This window comes from Pygocentrus nattereri, chromosome 25, assembly GCF_015220715.1.
Source record: "Pygocentrus nattereri isolate fPygNat1 chromosome 25, fPygNat1.pri, whole genome shotgun sequence".
NCBI classification, from domain to species: domain Eukaryota; kingdom Metazoa; phylum Chordata; class Actinopteri; order Characiformes; family Serrasalmidae; genus Pygocentrus; species Pygocentrus nattereri.
Window position 1 is genome coordinate 10,949,562 of NC_051235.1, and position 20,839 is coordinate 10,970,400.

The following is a 20,839-nucleotide window of genomic DNA, read 5'->3' on the forward strand; positions in this document are numbered from 1 at the left end:
CATGCAGAATGTGGCTTGGCATCGTCTTGCTGCAATAAGCAGGGACGTCCCTGAAAAAGACGTTGCTTGGATGGCAGCATATGTTGCTCCAAAACCTGTATGTAGCTTTCAGCATTAATGGTGCCTTCACAGATGTGCAAGTTACCCATGCCATGGGCACTAACAGACCCCCATACCATCACAGATGCTGGCTTTTGAACTTTGCGCTGACAATAATCCGGACAGTCCTTTTCCTCTTTGGCCCGGAGGACACAACATCCATGATTTCCAAAAACAATTTGAAATGTGGACTCACAGACCACAGGACACTTTTCCACTTTGCATCAGTCCATCTCAGATGAGCTCGGGCCCAGAGAAGCCGGTAGTGTTACTGGGTGTTGTTGATATATGGCTTTCGCTTTGCATGGCAGTTTTAACTTGCACTTGTAGATGAAGCAACAAACTGCGTTCACTGACAATGGTTTTCTGAAGTGTTCCTGAGCCCATGTGGTAATATCCGTTACAGAGTGATGTCGGTTTTTAATGCAGTGCCGTCTCAGGGATCGAAGGTCACGGGTATTCAATGTTGGTTTTCTGTCTTGCCGCTTACTTGCAGAGATTTCTCTCTTCTTTGCGTCCCAGCAGTCTTTGGGCGGAAGGCAGGATACACCCTGGACTTGGTATCTGAACTTGGTGGCAGTTAATGCAATTAATGTTGTGCCAGTTTTAAATTCTTAAATGGTGAATATAAATGTGGGTTCATACTGTGACCAGTGCTTCATGTCTTGATATGCTCCCCAAACATTTCATAACAATCAAGAAGATCGTAATCATAACTCACAGACCAATTATATTATATCATTATTAGGGAATATACACGCTAATGAGCCAACTCTTACTTGCACTGATGATTAAGTAGCTGCTGGTTTTGCACGTTTGTCCTCAAATAGCTCTGAAAAACTTGACAAAAAATTAATCACTGACAATGTTAAAGTATTTTGATATTGGAATATTTCACTATAACTATTTAATCAGGGTAGCTGAAGTTACAGCAAATGTTCAGCAATAAAAGTGTGATATCTCTGTGCTGCTTGGCTTGTGGGCTTTTGTGAAATTTTGTGAAATCAAGCATGTCAAGATTAGCCCACTGCATTGATTTTTTGCTATGATGCATGTTAGCCTGAGCTAAAGCTTTTAGAATGGTTAAACACATAAAAACCAAAACAAATGGTGCTGTCCTTGCCATTTCATTCTGCATTTCACCACAGCTACATGGAATGAATAATGCCCTTAATTTCAAACAAATTTAGATTTTGTGATTTTCCATGCATTCTTAAAGACACTTCTTGTGGAACACATATAGCTCATTGTTGATGTGAAATAAATGTTCTTTTCTATGAAATATATTTATTTGTCCTTGTGTGGTCTTATGTATCTATCAGAAGTGTTCTCATCAACACATGATGTCAGATTTGATCAGATGTATGATTTACAGATCAACCAGGGGGTAAAAGCTATGCAGGAAATTAAAACCAATCCTATATGAAATTGAGTAGAGCAATTACCATGTTTATCAAACCAGAGCTAGAGAGAATGAGAACAAAAGCACAAAACAGTGAGCATGTATGGATTATAGACAGTATAACAACAGCATATTAAAAACATGTGTAAATCCCCTTCTCCCTTTCGAGAGCTAGTTCAGTTCTAAATTAATGATCTCTGTCTGATGTTATGTAACAGGCTGTGTTTAATGTGCAGCAGAGCAAATATCTCAGACTGCGTCTAAGCAAAGCTCTGAAAGGGATAATTTAGCATTTCAGCATCAATACCAGGCATGACCAAGCTTGATCCTAGACCACTACTGCTAGTTTCAATCAGTAACTACTACTACTACTACTACCACCACTAATACCTCTCCATGGATCACCACCTTATCGTGGTGGAGGGGTTTGCGTCCTTGAATGATCCTAGGAGCTATGTTGTCTGGAGCAAAAGCTCCTGGTAGGATCTCCCATGGCAAAATGGTCCTAGGTGACAGGTCAGACAAAGTGTGATAACCCCTATGAACAGACGAAATCAGGACTTGTGTACCCTGCCGGGAACAGGGTTACCGGGGCCCCACCCTGGAGCCAGGTCTGGTGGAGGGGCTCGCCAGCGAGCGTCTGGTGTCCGGGCATTTAGTCCCCCCTCCCATCGAACCACCACCAATGGAAGGGGCAGTAGTAGGGGTTCGGTGCTTTGTGGATCGGGCAGTGTCCGAAGGCATGGGCCTTGGCGTTCTGATCCTCGGTTGCTGAAACTGGCTTTTGGAACTTGGAACGTTACCTCACTGGCGGGGAAGGAGCCCGAGTTGGTGCGCGAGGTTGAGAGATACCGGCTAGATATAGTCGGGCTCACCTCAACACACAGCTTGGGCTCTGGGTCCAATCTCCTTGAGAGGGGCTGGACTTTATTCTTTTCTGGAGTTGCCCATGATGAGAGGTGGCAGGCAGGTGTGGGCTTTCTCATAGCCCCTCGACTCTGTGCCTGTATGTTGGGATTATCTCCGGTGGACGAGAGGGTAGGTTCCCTACGCCTTCGGGTTGGGGAACGGGTCCTGACTGCTGTCTGTGCTTATGCACCAAACAGCAGTTCAGAGTACCCAGCCTTCTTAGAGTCCTTGGGAAGGGTGCTTGAAATTGCTCCTCCTGGAGACTCTATTGTCCTACTGGGGGACTTTAATGCTCACGTGGGCAATGCCAGTGAGACCTGGAGGGGTGGGATTGGGACAAATGGATCAGGTGGTGGGGAAGATGCTGGTCAGACCAGGCAAGCCCACACGTGAGTGTTTGCTGGGAACGTCTGGCAGAAGAACCTGTCAGATTGATCTTCAACTCATCATCAGAACTTTGACCAGATATCAGGGGAGGTGGGGGACATTGACTCAGAATGGGCCATGTCCCGCTCCTCCATTGTTGAAGCGGCTGACTGTAGCTGTGGCCGTAAGGTAGTTGGTGCCTGTCGGGGGAGTAATCCTCAAACCCGGTGGTGGACACCCCAGGTGAGAGATGCTGTCAAGCTGAAGGAGTCTTACCGGGCATGGTTGGCCTGTGGGACACCAGAGGCAGCTGGCAAATATCGACAGGCCAAGCGATCTGTGGCTTCAGTCGTCGCCAAGGCAAAAAAACAAACGTGTGGGAGTTGTTTGGTGAGGCCTTGGAAAGTGACTAGGTCGGCTCCGAAAAGATTCTGGCAAACCGTCAGGCGACTCAGAAGGGGAAAGCAATGTGCCACTAACACTATATATAGTGGAGATGGTGTGCTGCTGACTTCAACTGAAGACGTCATTGGGCGGTGGAATGAATACTTTGAGGACCTTCTCAATCCAACCGACACGTTCTCCAGTGAGGAGGCAGAGTCTGGGGACATGGTAATAGGCTTGTCCATTACTGAGGCCGAAGTCGCTTAGGTAGTTAAGAAGCTCCTTGGTGGCAAGGCTCCAGGGGTGGATGAGATCCACCCTGAGTTCCTCAAGTCTATGGATGTTGTGGGGCTGTCTTGGCTGACACGCCTTTTCAACATTGTGTGGACATCGGGGGCGGTGTTTTTAAAAATGGGGACCAGAGAGTGTGTTCCAATTACAAGGGAAATCACACTCCTCAGCCTCCCTGGTAAGGTCTATGCAGGGATACTGGAGAAGAGAGTCCGGCTTATAGTCGAACCTCGGATCCAGGAGGAGCAGTGCCGGTTCCGCCCTGGTCGTGGAACACTGGACCAACTCTTTACCCTCTCCAGGATTCTGGAGGGTTCATGGGAGTTTGCCCAACCAGTCCACATGTGCTTTGTGGATCTGGAGAAGGCATTTGACTGTGTTCCCGGGGTATTCTGTGGGAGGTGCTTCGGGAGTACAGGGTACAAGGCTAATTTTGGATAATTTTTATGGATAGAATTTCTAGGCGCAGTCAGGGGATGGAGGGTCACATCGCTGCTGTTTGCAGATGATGTGGTCCTATTGGGGACATCAGGCCGCGAACTTCAGCTTTCGCTGGATCGGTTTGCAGCCAAGTGTGAAGTGGCCAGGATGAGAATCAGTACTTCTAAATCCGAGACCATGGTTCTCAGGCGGAAAAGGGTGGAGAACCCCCTCTGGGTCGGGGATAGGCCTATGGTCATGAGCTTTGGGTAATGACCGAAAGAATAAGATTGAGAACACAAGCGGTGGAAATTAGTTTCTTCCGCAGGGTGTCTGGACTCTCCCTTAGAGATAGGGTGAGAAGTTCGGTCATCCAGGAGGGACTCTGAGTAGAGCCGCTGCTTCTTCACGTCGAGAGGAGCCAGCTGAGGTGGTTCGGGCATCTGGTTAGGATGCCTTCTGGACGCCTCCCTTGGGTGGTCACAGGCAAGTCCACGTGGGAGGAGACCCCGGGGAAGACCCAGGACTATATCACCCAGCTGGCCTGGGAGCACCTCAGAATCCCCCTTGGAGAGCTAGTGGAAGTGGCTGGGGAAAGGGAGGTCTGGGCCTCATTGCTTAGGATGCTGCCCCCGCGACCCAAACCCCAGGGATGGAAGGATGGATGACAACAACAACAACAAATAATAACTAATAATCAAAAGCTCCTGAAAACATTCATGGTTCTGAAACCTTTTTGACTTACCCAGAGACTCCTCAGTGCTACAGTGTCACCTTTAAATTGCATATTATGACTACTAGCTAGCTTAGCATAATAAGCAGAATGGTAAAAGCAGATGCACACAGCAGTCCTTGCTAAAAGTCTGCATTGTCAAAAATAAAAGTGGCAAGTAGAAAAAGTGTTCTCTGGATTGATGCCATAGCTCAAGTATTTTTGGTTTAATATGAGGCTCCCTACATGTCCTTTTCATTGGAGTTTGCTGACTAGTGTACTTTTTACCTCTTTTGTGATCAGTGAAGGATCAAGCAACGGTGTTTATCCTCCCAGACTACAACCAACAAAGAAATCTGACTGAAATCACTGTGGAAATAATATTTCTTGTAAGAATGTTTACATGAGAGTACATTCTCCAACAAGAACCCTTTAGGAGCCATTTCTAAGCAGTTCATGCATTTTCTGATGCTTGAGAGAGGCTAATACGGCAGTTACTAGCTATGAGGACAATTATGTCTGGGCCTCAGTAGTTTCAGAAGAGTCTTTTCATAGACCCCTCACATTTCTGCAAATATTTCATTGTATCTTTTCATGGGACAACACTATAGAAATTAAACTTGTATATAACGTAAAGTAGTCAGTGTACGGCTTGTACAGCAGTATAGATTTACTGTCCTCAAATAACACTAATGTCTAAATGGCTGGCTACACAAATGAGTACACCTCACAGTAAGCATGCCCAAATTGCACCCAATTGTGTTGTCCCTCCCTGGTGTCAGGTGACTCATTAGAATTACAAGGTTCCAGGTGTAAATGGGGAGCAGAGCTGTTAAATTTGGTGTTTTGGCTACAATTCACTCATACTGGCCACGGGATATTCAACACGGCACCTCATGGCAAAGAACAACAAAGATGGTCTAGGCTATAAGAAGATTACTAAAACCCTGAAATTGAGCTATAGCATGGTGGCCATATTTGGAACAGGCCTCACCAGAGTCGACCAAAGAAGTTGAGTCCGCATATTCAGCATGATATCCAGAGGTTGGCTTTAAAAAAAAATAAATAAATAAATATGAGTACTGCCAGCATTGCTGCAGAAGTTGAAGAAGTGGGAGGTCAGTCTGTCAGTGCTCAGACCATACACCGCATAATGCATCAACTCGGTCTGCATGGCTGTTGTCCCAGAGGGAGGCCTCATCTGAAGCTGACGCACAAAAAAAGCCCAGAAACAGTTTGCTCAAGACAAGCAGTCCAAGGACATTGATTACTGGAACCATGTCCCATGGTCTGATGAGACCAAGATAAATTTGTTTGGCTCAGATGGTGTCCAGCATGTGTGGTGGCACCCTGGTGAGGAGTACCAAGGCAACTCTCTTGCCTATGGTGCCTATCTAAGCATGGTGGTGACAGCATCATGGTCTGGAGATGCTTGAGTGCTGCCGGCACTGGCGAGATGTGGTTCACTGAGGGAAACATGAATTCCAACATGTACTATGACATTCTGAAGCAGAGCGTGATCCCTTCCTTCGGAAACTGCGCCACATGGCAATTTTCCAACTCAATAATGACCTCAAATACACCTCCTGCCTTGTTGAAGTTAAATGTGATGGACTGGCCAAGTATGTCTCCAGACCTAAACCCAATTGAGCACCTGTGGGACATCCTCAAGTGGAAGGAGGAGGAGTGCAAGGTGTCTAACATCAACCAGCTCCATGATGTCATCATGGAAGAGGATTCCAGTAGCAACCTGTGCAGCTCTGGTGAATTCCATGCTCAAGAGGATGAAGACAGTGCTAGATAGTAATGGTGGTCACACAAAATATTGACACGTTGAGCACAATTTGAACATGTTCACTGTGAGGTGTACTCACTTGTGTTGCCAGCTATTTAGACATTAATGGCTGTGTTGAGTTTTTTTCCAGAGGACAGTAAATCTATACTGCTATGCAATTTGCACACTGACTACTTTAGAAATTAAACTTGGATATAATGTGTTGTCCCATGAAAAGATATAAAATATTTGCTTTTGAGAGATACTGTAAGAAAACCAGTAAGCTGAGGATTGTGGGTGGGGCAGTCATGGGCTGAAGGTTAGGGAACTGGTCCTGTGACCGGAAGGTTGCCGGTTCGATCCCCTGTGCTGACAGTCCATGACTGAGGTGTCCTTGAGCAGGACACCTAACCCCCAACTGCTTCCCGGGTGCCGTGGATAGGACTGCCCACCGCTCTGGGCAAATGTGCTCACTGCCCCCTTGTGTGTGTGTTCACTAGTGTGTATGTGGTGTTTCACTTCACGGATGGGTTAAATGCAGAGGTGGAATTTCCCCGTTTGTGGGAGTAAAAAAAGTTTATAAAAAAAAGAAAACTGAAAATATTCATTAACCTCACACAGATTGATAACTGTTGCAGTTTCATGGTGAAGGTATATGTTAAGTTTTTAAGTAATTGAGTGTAATTAAGGAATCATGACAGTACTAAAAGAAAAAGGGTGATAAATATATTACCTGAGTTTATAATGAGAGAGAGAGAGAGAGAGAGAGAGAGAGAGAGAGAGAGAGAGAGAGAGAGAGAGAGAGAGAGAGAGAGAGAGAGAGAGAGAGAGAGAGAGAGAGAGAGAGAGAGAGAGAGAGAGAGAATTAATGAATACCTCATTAACGCATGCATTTCAGTAGAACAGACAGCCTGTTCATTATCGTGACTGGCCATAATTAAACAATATTAATATATCACCTTACCACAGCATTCACACATCTGTTCTGAAACCATTAGCACAATACAAAAGGTCTAAGGATCTCTTTCGTCTTCTGAAGGAGTTCTAAAAATCGTCTTCTAAAGATCTCCACTCAGTTTTTCAGCTGTGCTGCTTCTCATTCTGTGAGGAGATGCGAGATGCATTTACATGTCTATGAGATTGTCCTAGCGAGAGAATGTGTTAATGCTTTTGAAAGAAAGTCTGATATGCAAAACTGCATCCTCTTCAATTCTCTCTATCCCTCTCTCCTTCTCTTGCCTATTCTGCATGAGTGCTGGTAGTTGCAATACGATTGCTTTTTTTAAAAATGTATTTACTAGAAAGCTGAGAAAGAGGCAGAACACTGTCACAATGTTCTCTCTAAGCACAAGGGGAAGGGGGGGCATTCAACATTAGTTGCGCTTTCCATAATGCAGACATATCTGAAACCCTGCTCGAGCTGGAATAGCTTTACCTGGGGAGGTACTGTACTTATCAGTGATTATCGACAAGAACTGTGACTAATCCAATACAAATCTGTAATGTCCGTAGTTTCAAAGTCTGGTAAGTAACTAAAATTTCCAGAGTGAATTACCTTCAGTAATTTGTAAAAGTTTGAACTCAATAGCAATAGTAGGCCCATTCAAATCAACCACACAGTAATTACTGTAATGTCATTTTTAATTCTGGGAACAGACACCTGCACATTTTTTGGTGACTGAAAGACAAAACTAATTGAGCTCTTGGCACAGGTCCTTCATCATTAAATTCAACACAGAACTGTAATCTGTAAATAATAATTAACTAATGAAATATTTTTAGTGTAGGGATAATTAAAAGGAGAATGAGATTCAATATCTAAAAGGTACCTCTAACAAAGCGGAGCAACTTCATTGACACATGACATTGCGTGAGCAAAAATGATGCCATTTGATTACCCTATTATTCTATCTGGTATTAAATGGAAATTCCACCATTTTTTATTTCTGGTTGAGAAGTTAACAAAGTCATTCAGAGTGGTTTGTGGCACTCATTTCATCCCCAGTGAACCTACACGGTTTATATGAGGACTATTTTGCTACCCAATGTCTTGCATTTACCTTTCCACGATAAATAAATGTCTGGATCCTGTCACCAACACTATGAGGAATTGTGACTACAAAATGCAGCATTTTACACTAAATCATTCTGAATGACTTAGTTTACATCTAAATATTTAATTATGCAAAAATTTTGAAACATTGGTGGAATTCCTCTTTAAATCACCACAACTTCCTAATGTGTGGACATAACACTAATGTGGCGTACTACCCCCCACTGGTACCAGGTGCAATATCAATACAATAAAAGCACCCCACCTTGTACTTATGCAGACACCTAAATGAAAGAGTGCTTCGACTACGCCACCCCTATATTACAGGGAAGGGGACCCTTCTCACAGGCCACTCAACCAAAAGAGTGTCTAGAGCCAGCAAATAATACACCTGCATCAATCAGAATATAACATTGCAGTACATTTTATTTTACAATTACAAAAAAAACATTAAGAACAAAGAGTCTCGAAAGTTGTAGTTACTATTGATAACTGTATGGGATTCAGGCTACTTACCAAGACTAGTTAGCATAGCACAGGCCCCAAATAAACAAATGTGGCCAAGGAGGTGCCCAAGCCCATGATGCTTTTCACCCAAAAGTACCCCCAATCAATGACCAAATGACCATACAAACCAACGCTCACCAAATAAAAATCACCCACAGCAATACTACACAACAAATAAAACACCCAAAGATGGCACAGCCAGAGCACCAGGGCAACCCACCCCTTGATCACAAGTCAAAGAAAAGAATAAAAGTAAACACCTTCCAGGGTGCAACCATGAACAAACGACCTGTGATATGCTATTACAAAAGTTCCATAAATAACAGTGGTAATACCTAAAAACCTCAATCCCAATACTATATCCTAAACAAGAAACTACAATCCATAAAAATAGATACAAGAAACACTTATACCACTTGCAAGGCACACAATAATAAAAACAAAAACTCAGTGGAGGGAAGAAACAGTGGCCCGCAAGCACCCCGGCTCGATTCCACTCTAAAAGAAAATAAACTCACATTAGAATAAGATTCAATATAAATCATAAAATCACAAGTATAGGGTGCTAATAGGTTGCCTTAAGCATGCAGTCTACACATGTGTAAAGTACTTATGGTGACTGCTCAATTTATAATATCCCATAATATAATACAGATCACTATACACCCACATCATATAAATCAATAGTAATACGAATGGTAACAATGGCACCACATACACACACCAGCCCATGTGCCATCACAATAGTGGTATCTCCCCATTGAATGACCTACCCAGGTAACAAGCACTACTAACACCACTACGATTGCTTGCTCAGCATACTTGCTCCATAGCTGTAAATAGAACTAGAATTATCATCCAGCTAGAATGATCATGCAGCTATGTACACAAAATGTACACAAAACACTCCAAACCACACACTGCTCAAGCATGAATGAAAAGCAACAAACGTGACCACATACCTAATACGTATGCAAACGGTAGACCAGCAGTGCCACTTAGGCCACGGTTGATACCCAACCCAACCGTGAATCTGCTAAGTGCACTTCTCGGATTCTCGCCTGGTTGGCTACCTGCTAACACACATACACTAGGAATGAAAAATAATCTGGAATTACACTCTGCAGACTTCAAGCTATCACCACCAGCACCCTGCTAACAGTTAGCAACCGTATACAAACTTACCGAACAGAGTTCTTTCAGCGGCGACAGCAACAAACAATCCCCACCATTCCTTTGTTTAACCAATCAGGAAGTGAACTCACCTTGGTGTGCTCCCCTTTTATCTTTCCCCGGAAATCAGCATGCTGCCTACCCACGTTCCACCCACCACAAAGTGGGTGTGTGCCTCCTTAATGGCCATGTTCACTTTAATGTGAAAATGTGAAACCCCTAAGCATTCCACCATACTACACTAACAAAACTTAATGTCTGAAACAAAAGTGTACAACTAACTGATTGTTCATTTGTTTTGCTACTGGTGATTCTCCTACTGCATTTCTATATGTAACCACTTGATTCTCACAGTCAGACACTCCTGTAGTGTTTCTAGTCTACGGTAGCATACCTGCTGCCACCACCTTTGTTGAACCAGTCAGGTCTGGGAAAACAGTGTTCACAGGATTAAGACCACGCCTTGCAACATGAACATATATTATTAAGATTTTATTCACACTATATAATCAGATGCAAATGGCTGGATAAAACACTGTTTCTATTTGGGAGGACAATCACCAGAAGCTGTACTCTAAAATAAGCCAAAACAAATATAAAGCAAAGAAACAAACAAATAAGAAATCATTACTTTACAATCCAAATCTACACAGCACGCTCCACAGCACAGCCTTAAAACAATACCACACACTAGACACCACACTGCAATCTACAGCTTCCCATGTATCATGCCCCCCCTATACAACCAGTACTGCAAACAGGGTAGCCACTAAACTTTAAGAACGAAGATACAAATACACAGTCACACCAGGGTTGGAAGGATTTAAAAAGGCAAAATCTCTAGAAAAAGGTGGCACTGGCCTACAATTAATAATATCTCTAAAAAGGAGCAAACTGACCCGGCATTTAATTGTCCTCTAATAACCCCGCAACCTCAACCGGCATCACACGTGGCCTGGCAATCGCCCCAGGCCACTCATTCAGAGCAGCAGTGAGTCACACCAGCAACGCTTCAGCACTATATTTGCTTCAATCAATGTGGCCAACGGTCTTTTCCGTTTCCGTGGGCGTCTTCAGTCATCAAACGGCACTACCGCCAGCCATTCGGTCTCTTCCGTCTCCGTGGTCGTCTTCACAGTCATCAAACGCCACTACCGCCAGCCATTCGGTCTCTTCCGTCTCCGTGGTCGTCTTCACAGTCATCAAACGCCACTACCGCCAGCCATTTGGTCTCTTCCGTCTCCGTGGTCGTCTTCACAGTCATCAAACGCCACTACCGCCAGCCATTCGGTCTCTTCCGTCTCCGTGGTCGTCTTCACAGTCATCAAACGCCACTACCGCCAGCCATTCGGTCTCTTCCGTCTCCGTGGTCGTCTTCACAGTCGTCAAACGCCACTACCGCCAGCCATCTCCGGTCTCTTCCATCTCCGTGGTCGTCTTCACAGTCATCAAACTCCACTACCGCCAGCAAAACAGCAGATCATCTGCCTCCATCTTGCCCTATCCACTGCCTCCTCTACTTTCACACCAACCATCTCCATGTCCACCTTCACTACATCCATAAGTCAATTCCCAACAAAAATCTCAGCATCTTCATCTCCGCCACCTCCAGCTCAGCTTCCTGTCTTTTAGACAGAGCCACAGTCTCCAAACCATACATCATAGCAGGACACTCTACTTTCTTGTAAACCTTCCCTTTCACTCTTGCTGCCATCCTTCTGTCAAACATCAGCCCTGACACCCGTCTCCACCCACTCCATCCTGCCTGCACCCTCTTCTTCACCTCTTTTCTACACTGTCCACTGCTCTGGATGGTTGACCCAAGATATTTGAAGTCATCCACCTTTACGACCTCTACTCCTTGCATCTTCACCTTTCCACCTGCCTCCCTCTCATTCACACACATGTATTCCGTCTTGTCTCTACTGACCTTCATTCCTCTCCTCTCCAGTGCAAACCTCCACCTCTCCAGATTCTCTTCCACCTGCTCTCTACTCTCACCACAGATTACAAACGTCATGCAAACATCATGGTCCATGGAGCCTCCTGCCTGCCCTCATCTGTCAACCTTTCCATCCCCATTGCTAACAAGAAGGGGCTCAAAGCTGATCCCTGATGTAACCCTACCTTCACCTTGAAACCATTTGTCACTCCAACTGCACACCTCACCACTGTCTCACTATCCTCATACATGTCCTGCACCACCCTAACATACTTTTCAGCTACACCTGACCTCATACAGTACCACAGTTCCTCTATTGGCACCCTATCATATGCCTTCTCTAGATCCACAAAAGACACAATGTACCTCCTTCTGACCTTCTCTGTACTTCTCTACCAACACTCTCAATGCAAAAATTGCATCTGTGGTACTCTTTCTGGGCATGAAACCAAACTGCTGCTCACTGACCTGAACCTCTTGCCTTAGCCTTGCTTCAACAACTCTTTCCCATACCTTCATGGTGTGGCTCATCAACTTTATACCTCTGTAGTTACTGCAGCTCTGCATATCACCCTTGTTCTTAAAAATGGGAACCAGTACACTGCTTCACCACTCATTAGGCATCCTCTCACTCTCCAGGATTTTGTTAAACAACCAGGTTAAAAAGTCCATTGCCTTCTCTCCATTCCTCCATAGGTATGTCATCTGGACCAACTGCCTTTCCGTTCTTCATCCTTTTTAAAGCTGCCCTCACTTCCACCTTAGCAATTCTCTGCACTTCCTCTGCACTCTCTCTCCCCCCCGTTGTCCTCCTCTCTCTCTCGTTTTCCTCATACATTAGTTCTTCAAAGTACTCCTTCCATCTACTCAACAGTCTCTGTTCACTCACTAGTACATTTCCCTCTCTATCCTTTATCAGCCTAACCTGCTGTACATCCTTTCCAGCTCTATCTCTCTGTTTAGCCAAGTGATACAAGTCCTTTACTCCTTCTTTACTGTCCAGCCTCTCTTACAGCTCATCAGAGGACTGAGCCTTTGCCACCATTCTTTTCGCTATGCGACTAGCCTCAGAGTAGTCCTGCCTACTTCCTTCATCTCTCTGGTTATCCCACTTTTTCTTAGCTTCTTCTTCTGAATACTCTCCTGGACTTCCTCATTCCACCACCAACTTTCCTTGTCTTCTTTCCTCTGACCAGACGAAACACCCAACACATTTTTGCCAGTTTCTCTCACCACCTTAGCTGTAGTTTCCCAGTCCTCAGGTAGCTCCTCACTGCCCCCAAGGGCCTGTTGCAATTTTTCCCTGAACTGCCTGCAACCATCCTCCTCCTTCAGCTTCCACCATCTAATCTTTGGCTCTGTCTTCACTCTCTTCCTCTTCTTTGTTTCTAATCTCATTCTACAGACAACCACCCTATGCTGCCTTGCTACACTTTCTCCTGGCACCACTTTACAATCTCCAATCTCCTTTAGGTGGCATCTCCCGCTAAGGATATAATCCACCTGTGTGCACCTCCCTCCATTCTTGTATGTCACCCTATGTTGTTCCCTATTCTGAAAATATGTGTTCACCACAGCCATTTCCATTCTCTTTGCAAAATCTACAACCATCTGACCTTCTGCATTTCTGTCTCTCACACCATACAAACCCAGCACCTCTTCATTCCCTGTGTTCCCTTCACCAATATGTCCATTGAGGTCTGCACCACTCACTAATCTCTCCTCTCTAGGGACACCATCTACCACTTCATCCATCTTACTCCAAAAATCCTCTTTCTCCTCTAACTGACAACCAACCTGTGGTGCATATGAACTGACCACAATCAAAATCACACTATCAACCTCCAACTTCAGGCTCATGATCCTGTCTGACACTCTTTACATCCAGAAAACTTTTCCCAAGCTGTTCCTTTAGGAGTATCTCTACTCCATTTCTCTTCCTCTCTACACCATGATAGAACAGTTTGAATCCACCTCCAATGTTCCTGGCCTTGCTTCCTTTCCATCTGGTCTCCTGGACACACAGAATATCTACCTTCCTTCTCTCCATCATGTTTGCAAGCTCTCTGCCTTTACCAGTCATTGTCCCTATGTTCAGAGTCCCTACTCTAACCTCCACACTCCTGCCTTTCCTTCTCTCTCGCTGCCTTCTAACCCGCCTTCCTCCTCTCCTCTTTGATGTTTTTTTCGACCTACAGTAGTCCAATTTCCACCGGCACCCTACTGGTCAACAGTACCAGAGGCGGTTGTTGTTAGCCCGGGCCTTGACTGATCTGGTATGGCAATCATATTTGTGATCCGTATGATAGTTTTGGCACAAGTTTTACGCCGGATGCCCTTCCTGACGCAACCCTCACCATTTATCCAGGCTTGGGACTGGCACCAGAAGTACACAAAGTACACCCCTAATGGCTGGTTTAGAAGATTCTAAATAATAAAAAAATAAAACTAGACAGTGAAAACATATTCCATATAATACAAGTACAATGAAAACCGATGGGGTGTTTTGAAAACCTTTTCTTTGGTTGAACTGTGGGGTCCAAAAGTCCAAGACCACATTGAAAATCTGGGATAATCTGTAAATAATCAACAGAAAAGTTTAAAGTTTTGAAAATTTTTAATTAAAGAAAAGGTATGAAAAAGGTATTTTTTGATTTTTTAATGCACATATTCACAAAACCTTTTTTTTGCACAAACTTGTGATTTTCTATGCTAAATAGAGTGCATGCTATCATTAAAGCAAAAGGGGACAGACCAAAGTTCTGAAATTCATGTAAATATTTAAAAGATTCTATAACCCTAAATTTTATTCTGGTGGTATACTTTGTTATGAGAAACATTTGATTAATTTAGAAAACAGTGCAAAACATTTTCATTAGTGGTCTCAGACATCTGGACCCCCCTTAAGCCAATAAATGCCAATAAGTGTCATGTTGATTGTACTTAATTGTGAAATAAAAATAATAATAACAATAAAATTGCTAGTTGCATTGTTTCAGCTGTGTACGAGACCATCAGATCGCAATCATTAGCAGATGAGTTTAATATGTTAGAACAGGTAATAGCTTAGCAAAAACACATGAACAGACCATGGAGTCTACAGAACAGGGATTTGAAACCAGGGGTATAGCATAATCCTCAGTGATGGAATAACAGACCAATAGGCAACCAGACACAGGCCACATATAGCATTTTCTCAAGTTTATGCAAATTACAGCAAATTCTTTAGACCAGTCGTAGATGTAAGTTGTCTGAAGCTGCCCATTTCTACTCCCTTAATTTTTTTGTTCCTACCAGCAAAAAAACATAAATCATATTATCAATTTTTTTTTTCTTATCAGAAGCAAGACAGTGTAAAAGCCAACATGCGATAACAAAAGTAGCCCCAAATACACTTATAAGACACACTTGGGACGTCATCGGCTGCTTGTTGCGTCCCACTGTGAAAGTATGTTTGCAGTGCTGATTTCACAGACATGGATTAAGCCTGGTCTTGGAATAATTCCAACATCAATGATGAATCACTATTGGAAATGCTATTAAGTAAATACCACAGTTGTTCAATCAATAGCAACTTAGTCTAGTCCTTTGTTCCTGAGGTCCTGTGTCCCTTGAGCCCTGTTTATATCTAAAAGTGGTACATGAAGGATCCCTAAAGTCAAGGTTTGGGACCACCAAAAGTCATTCAGGGAGAACAAACTCATTTTTTCAAAAGGAAAACTCTTACCATATACTAGGCTAGCCTCAATGAGCTTAATGGCTAGAAAAGCCAAGTGTGGTAGTGCAAACTGTTTTGAGAAATCAGAACATAGCAAACATTAATTTTGTAAATTCCAAGGGGTCACATGGGCTAATACCTTAAGAGAATGGCCCATCCAAGCAAGAATTCAAGTTGACTAGGGCATGTTAAAAACAGTATTGAAATATTGTGATAAATGATGTGCTCAAAGATTTAATTGCCATTATGGGTAAAGTTTTGCAGTGTTGTTAATACTGTGAAGTACAAATACAACCCTGAATGAAAATACTAGTCATTGAATAGATTTTCATTCTTGTTTATTGAAATGTACAACCAGAGTGTGTTTTAATTAAGGAATGTATCTGAATGCAGCATGTGCAAATGTTATATATAATTTACTGAACATCGAATATTAAAATGTATGCATGTAAACATACCAGAAATAAGGACATTAGTCTTATTTTTCATGTTTAGGAAACATGACTGAGGCAACATAGAGCTGAAAGCTGGTGTCATGGAACAAAACTGCTTCTTAGAAAATGTGAGAGAATATTAGGCTCTGGGAATACACAGCTGTTTCCAAAATTACAAAGAGGGAACACAGAGATGCCCCTATTTCACCATTTTGTTACGCTTACCTGTATAGTATACAATAGGTTGTATTTCAGTGCAGCTCACATACCATATTCTTGACCTCAAAAGCCTAATTTTGTCCTGATCTCAGTGTAACAAGCCAAATAGTTCTGCTATCAGCTTCACATTAGAAGATAAGATTTTTATTATCCCACTGGGGGAAATTTGCATTGTTACAGCAGAATACACAGTAAGCAGATAGAGCAGTAAATATACAAAGATGTGCATCATACAAAATACAAAATATAAGATATACTATAGATGGAAATAAATAAACATGGCGTCTGTTAAATACCCCTCCATGGATCACCACCTTATCGTGGTGGAGGGGTTTGCGTGCTTGAATGGAGCTATGTTATCTGGAGCAAAAGCTCCTAGTAGGGTTTCCCAGGGCAAACTGGTCCTAGGTGACAGGTCAGACAAAGTGTGATCCATAATTACCTTAAGAAAACAAAATCAAATCAGGACTTGTGTATCAGCCAGGCCTGGGGGAGGGGCTCGCCATCGAGCGTCCGGTGGGCGGGCATTTACTCATGGTGCCCAGCTGGGCCCAGCCCGAAGGAGTTACATGAGTCCCACCTCCCATCGACCCATCACCGATGGGAGGGGAAGTAGTAGGCGTTCGGTGCTTTGTGGATCGGGCAGTGTCCGAAGGCATGGGCCTTGGCACTCTGATCCTCGGTTGCTGAAATTGGCTTTTGGAACTTGGAATGTTACCTCACTGACGGGGAAGGCTGAGTTGGTGCACGAGGTTGAGAGATACCAGCAATACATAGTCGGACTCACCTCAACACACAGCTTGGGCTCTGGGCCCAATCTCCTTGAGAGGGGCTGGACTTTATTCTTTTCTGGAGTTGCCCATGATGAGAGGTGGCAGGCAGGTGTGGGCTTTCTCATAGCCCCTCGACTCTGTGCCTGTATGTTGGGGTTCTCTCCGGTGGACGAGAGGGTAGGTTCCCTACGCCTTCGGGTTGGGGAACGGGTCCTGACTGCTGTATGTGCTTATGCACCAAACAGCAGTTCAGAGTACCCAGCCTTCTTAGAGTCCTTGGGAAGGGTGCTTGAAAGTGCTCCTCCTGGAGACTCTATTGTCCTACTGGGGGACTTCAACGCTCACATGGGCAATGACAGTGAGAACTGGGGGGTGTGATTGCAAGGAATGGCCTCTCTCATCTGAACCCGAGTGGTGTCCAGTTTTTGGACTTCTGTGCAAACCACAGTTTGTCCATCACAGACACCATGTTTGAACACAAGGATATCCATAACTACACATGGCACCAGGACACCCTAGGCCGTGGTTCAATGATTGACTTTGTAGTCGTGTCATTGGACTTGCAGCCATGTGTTTTGGACACTCGGGTAAAAAGAGGAGCTGGGCTGTCAACTGATCACCACCTGGTGGTGAGTTGGACCAGGTGGTGGGGGAAGATGCCGGTCAGACCGGGCAAACCCAAACGTATAGTGAGGGTTTGCTGGGAACGTCTGGCAGAAGAACCTGTCCGATTGATCTTCAACTCACACCTCCGTCAGAACTTTGACAAGATATCGGGGGGAGATGAGGGACATTGACTCAGAATGGGCCATGTTCTGCTCCTCCATTGTTGAAGTGGCTGACTGTAGCTGTGGCTGCAAGGTAATTGGTGCCTGTTGAGGCAGTAATCCTCCAACCCGGTGGTGGACACCCCAGGTGAGAGATGCCGTCAAGCTGAAGGAGGAGTCTTACTGGGCATGGTTGGCCTGTGGGACACCAGAGGCAGCTGGCAGGAATCGACAGGCCAAGTGATCTGCGGCTTCAGCTGTCGCCAAGGCAAAAACCCGGGTGTGGGACGAATTTGGTGAGGCCTTGGAAAGTGACTAGGTCGGCTCCGAAAAGATTCTGGCAAACCATCAGGCGACTCAGAAGGGGAAAGCAGTGTGCCACTAGCACTGTATATAGTGAAGATGGTGTGCTGCTGACTTCGACTGAAGACGTCATTGGGCGGTGGAAGGAATACTTTGAGGACCTTCTCAATCCCACTGACACGTTCTCCAGTGAGGAGGCAGAGTCTGGGGACATGGGAATAGGCTTGTCCATTACTGAGGCCAAAGTTGCTAAGGTAGTCAAAAAGCTCCTTGGTGGCAAGGCTCCAGTGGTGGATGAAATCCGTCCTCAGTTCCTGAAGGCTCTGGATGTTGTAGGGCTGTCTTGGCTGACACACCTTTTCAACATTGCGTGGACATCGGGGGCAATGCCACTGGATTAGCAGACTGGGGTGGTGGTGCCTCTTTTTAAAAAGGGGGACCGGAGGGTGTGTTCCAACTACAGGGGAATCACACTCCTCAGCCTCCCTGGTAAGGTGTACGCAGGGGTACTGGAGAAGAGAGTCCGGCTTATAGTTGAACCTCGGATTCAGAAGGAGCAGTGCGGGTTCCGCCCTGGTCATGGAATACTAGACCAACTCTTCACCCTCTCCAGAATTCTAGAGGGTGCAAGGGAGTTTGCCCAACCAGTCCACATGTGCTTTGTGGATTAGGAGAAGGCATTCAACTATGTTCCCCAGGGTATTCTGTGGGAGGTGCTTCGGGAGTACAGGGTACATGGCTCTTTGCTACAAGCCATTCAGGCCCTGTACAAACAAAGAAGGAGTTTGGTTTACATGGCCGACAGTAAGTCAGACTTGTTCCCAGTGAGAGTTGGACCTTGTCAGGGCTGCCCTTTGTCACCAATTCTATTCATAATTTTTATGGATAGAATTTCTAGGCGCATTCAGGGAATGGAGGGTGTCCGGTTTGGTGACCTCAAGGTCACATCGCTCCTGTTTGCGGATGATGTGGTCTTATTGGGGACATCAGGCCGTGAACTTCAGCTTTCGCTGGATCGGTTTGCAGCCGAGTGTGAAGCGGCCGGGATGAGAATCAGTACCTCCAAATCCGAGGCCAGGGTGTCTGGACTCTTCCTTAGAGATAGGATGAGATGCTTGGTCATCCGACAGGGACTCGGAGTAGAGCCGCTGCATCTCCACGTCAAGAGGAGCCAGCTGAGGTGGTTCGGGCATCTGGTTAGGATGCCTCCTGGGCGCCTCCCTCGGGAGGGGTCACAGGCAAGTCCACCCAGGAGGAGACCCCAGAGAAGACCCAGGACAAGCTGGCGTGACTATATTGCCCAAGCTGGCCTGGGAGCGCCTCGGAATCCCCCTGGGGAGCTAGTGGAAGTGGCTGGGGAAAGGGAGGTCTGGGCCTCATTGCTTAGGATGCTGCCCCCACGACCCATCACATTGTAGGATTTTTAAAGAATTTATTTGTAAATTATGGTGCAAAATAAGTATTTGGTCAATAACAAAATTTCAGCTCAGTACTTTGTAACATAACCTTTGTTAGCAATGACAGAAGTCAAACATTTCCTGTAAGTCTTCACCAGGTTTGCACACACTGTAGCTGGTATTTTGGCCCATTCCTCTGGCAGATCTCCTCTAGAGCAGTGATGTTTTGGGGCTGTTGCTGGGCAATACAGACTTTCAACTCCCTCCACAAATTTTCTACAGGGTTGAGGTCTGGAGACTGGCTAAGCCACTCCAGGACCTTGAAATACTTTTTACAGAGCCACTCCTTCGTTGCCCCAAAGCATATTTGCACCCCCATGCTTCACAGTAGTTGTGTTGTTCTTGGGATGCAACTCAGCATTCTTCTTCCTCCAAACACGACGAGTTGAGTTTTTACCAAAAAGTTCTATTTTGGTTTCATCTGACCACATGATATTCTCGGGATGAGATCTTGCGTGAGGCCCCAGATCGAGGGAGATTATCAATGGTCTTGTATGTCTTCCATTTTCTTACAATTGCTCCCACAGTTGATTTATTCATACCATCGGCTTGCCTATTGTAGATTCACTCTTCCCAGCCTGGTGCAGGTCTACAATTCAGAGAATCTGGAGAAACCTCTGCAAGTAAGTGGCAAGGCAGAAAACCAACATTGAATGCCTGTGACCTTCGATCCCTCAGCTGGCACTGCATTAAAAACCGACATCGTTCTATAATGGATATTACCACATGGAAAACCATTGTCAGTGAACAGAGTTCGTCGCTCCATCTACAAGTGCAAGTTAAAACTCTGCCATGCAAAACTAAAGCCATATATCAACAACACCCAGAAACACCGCTGGCTTCTCTGGGCCTGAGCTCATCTGAGATGGACTGACGCAAAGTGTAAGTGTCTTGTGGTCTGACGAGTCCACATTTCAAACTGTTTTTGGAAATCATGGACGTCGTGTCCTCCGGGCCAAAGAGGAAAAGGACTGTCTGGATTGTTATCAGCGCAAAAGCCAGCATCTCTGATGGTGTGGGGGTGTGTTAGTGCTCATGGCATATTTCTCCTGGTGTGGGTAACTTGCACATCTGTGAAGGCACCATTAATCCTGAAAGGTACATACAGGTTTCGGAGCAACATATGCTGCCATCCA

General features: G+C 44.9%; 1 long non-coding RNA gene across 3 annotated transcripts; it reads right to left on the minus strand.

Annotated features, from left to right (window-relative positions):
- Positions 1-8,818: 8,818 nt before the first annotated feature.
- LOC108414281 lies at positions 8,819-10,178 on the minus strand. Of its 3 annotated transcripts, none has more exons than XR_001856844.2 (4): positions 10,103-10,178; positions 9,880-9,990; positions 9,691-9,750; positions 8,819-9,415 (listed from the first exon to the last, which is right to left on the minus strand). It is a non-coding gene; the product is annotated as an uncharacterized LOC108414281 (long non-coding RNA). The 3 variants fall into 3 exon arrangements; XR_001856845.2 differs by having other exon boundaries at positions 9,880-9,993; positions 10,103-10,167; XR_001856846.2 differs by having other exon boundaries at positions 9,880-10,007; positions 10,103-10,162.
- Positions 10,179-20,839: the final 10,661 nt, after the last annotated feature.